This window comes from Lynx canadensis, chromosome F1, assembly GCF_007474595.2.
Source record: "Lynx canadensis isolate LIC74 chromosome F1, mLynCan4.pri.v2, whole genome shotgun sequence".
Lineage (NCBI taxonomy): Eukaryota > Metazoa > Chordata > Mammalia > Carnivora > Felidae > Lynx > Lynx canadensis.
This window is the reverse complement of record NC_044319.2, coordinates 12,769,650-12,771,885: the sequence shown is the minus strand read 5'-3', so window position 1 is coordinate 12,771,885 and position 2,236 is coordinate 12,769,650. Positions and strand designations below refer to the sequence as shown.

General features: G+C 43.6%; 1 long non-coding RNA gene across 1 annotated transcript; it reads left to right on the top strand.

Moving 5' to 3' along the window:
- The first annotated feature begins 354 nt into the window (after positions 1-354).
- LOC115505419 lies at positions 355-1,440 on the top strand. The gene is made up of 2 exons (XR_003966018.2): positions 355-625; positions 1,183-1,440. It is a non-coding gene; the product is annotated as an uncharacterized LOC115505419 (long non-coding RNA).
- The last annotated feature ends 796 nt before the right edge of the window (positions 1,441-2,236 follow it).

Genomic DNA, 2,236 nt, shown 5'->3' with positions numbered 1-2,236 from the left:
AGTGTGGTACAGTGGAAAGAGCAGTACGTGAGAATCAGGTTACCTGTTTTACCTTAGCAAAGTGACCCCGTTTTTCTGGGCCTGAAGTTTCCTAATTTATGAAATTTGGCATATTACACTAGATAGTGACGAAACTTCAGAATTACAAGGAGCTTCTTAAAAAACAGATTACCCGTCCCCACCCAGAGATTCTGGTTTAGAAGGCCTGAGATTAGATCGGAAATCTCTGTATTTTAACCAGTTGCCCAAGTAATTCTATTGCAGACTTCCTTTGAAAAGAGATTGCATGGGAACCACACATGATATTCTGTGCCTCACTGCTTCAGTGGACTTTTGGTGTGATTCCATTGGATCTATTTTTTCCCCCTTGCTACTTCCTCGTCACAAGAAGAGCAGTGCTGGTATCCCAGCTGCAAGCCTCTCGTTTAGGATTCTTGCTGCAGCCAGCAGTGTCCTTGGAGTCTAGTTCAAAGCTGGAGAGAATGCGCTATGGAGCCGGGAGCCATTGGTGGAGGGGCTGGCCTGAAGGAAGTGAAGTGTTTCAGCCAGAATGTACTGACGCACGACCAGGAAACCACAAGACTGGTGAAAACCTCTCCAAGCTTGAGCCCTGTGATCAAAAGAGGTACAGGAAGCAGCTCTGCCAAGAGTCCTTACTGCTGCTGGCTACGGCCCTGAGCTTCTGAGGCCTTCTGAGCCAACTCCCTGAGCAGATGCTGTCACCCAAGGAGCCATTACTAAAACATTTTCTGCTTTGCTCTGAGGTGGCCCCACTGGTGGGTGGGAGCGAGTTGCTGTCCCTTTTTCTCTTCCTCGCTTCTTTCTTTCGACAGAGGTGACCATCTGATTGTTCACTCTGATTTTGCAGAAGTCATAGGTTATTGGTTTTTTAACCTTTGCCAACCAATGGTTGTTTGGTGCTCAGAACCTGTATACAAAAACTAAATCCTCAAACTCTTACTAATACCTAGAGCACCTGATCAGCAAATATCAATAGCTTGGACTTCAGTGAGAGTGAATGTCCCTTATTTATTGCATCGTAACTATTACTTCTTCTCCCAGGCTAATTAGTGTGTGTGTGTGTGTGTGTGTGTGTGTGTGTGTGTGTGTAGATACAGATCATGTCTAGATTCAAGGTTAAAATAATTGTGTTCCTGTGATTCTTTTCCTTTCCTTGGCCAGAGTAACTGCCAGTTGCCATGTAATAAATCACATCATCATATAGCAGATCCAATTAATAGCTGAGACCTGCAAAATAACTGAACCGTGTCGTCAGAGCTAAATGGCGGAGAAATTGGACTGACCGTGAACACGTCACATTGATTGCTTAGTAGTGGGGTATTTTTCCTGGAAAGACAACAGAATAAATCTGAACTATTGATCCTGTCATGGGTACAGGCTCCCTTGTAGAGGAAAATAAAGCAAGTGTGATGAATTTTTCATTTGGCCTTCTGCCTGCCTGCCTGCTTGCTTGCTTTTTGCCTTGTGCGGCCTGCCTGCATTTTTATTCCGTAAACCCTGACTAAATGGTCCAACAACATTGCCCACGTGGCAGAAAATCTGCAATCTTAACCTATTTGTTACCAAAATTTCAGCAAGTATGAGGTGGCCAATAGCTTTTCTGAGAGGATGCCTGGGATCTTAGCTTAGCTTTCAATCATTTTAGGAAACATGAAAAATTCAGTGACAAGAGGCCATACGCCATCTGCAAAGACGTCAGGGGCCAACACTCAGGCGACTGGACACACAAACTAGGCGGTGACAATCAAGTGTTTTCTGAGGTATTTATTCCTCCCCTGGTACCATTATGTAAAATAGAAACTGCAGACACATTGTGCTGCGTGCCTTTTGAGACATGCCTTTTTTGGGGAAGCACGAACTTTGTATACTGCTGACACCAAATATTTGAAAATAAAACTTTTTTTTTTCCCCTCGCTCTGTCTCCCTCCTCCGCTTTTGGCTCAGCGTATCCTACCAAAACACGCTTCATAAGACTTCTTTATAGAAAGAATGTTTCAAAAATATAATATTTCCATCTGTTATTTCAATAATACATGCCCTGGGACTCTCTTTATGAACCATTTTCCTTTCTTTGCTCTCATTTAGATGTATAAATATTTGATTCAAAAGCCCTGAGGAATAGTCAGCCAATCAGGTCACAGAACTGTGCACATTCCTAACCCTATAATTTTGTCTGTAGCAGGCGCCTCCCGCTGTGGAACTAACTGCTAAGGGA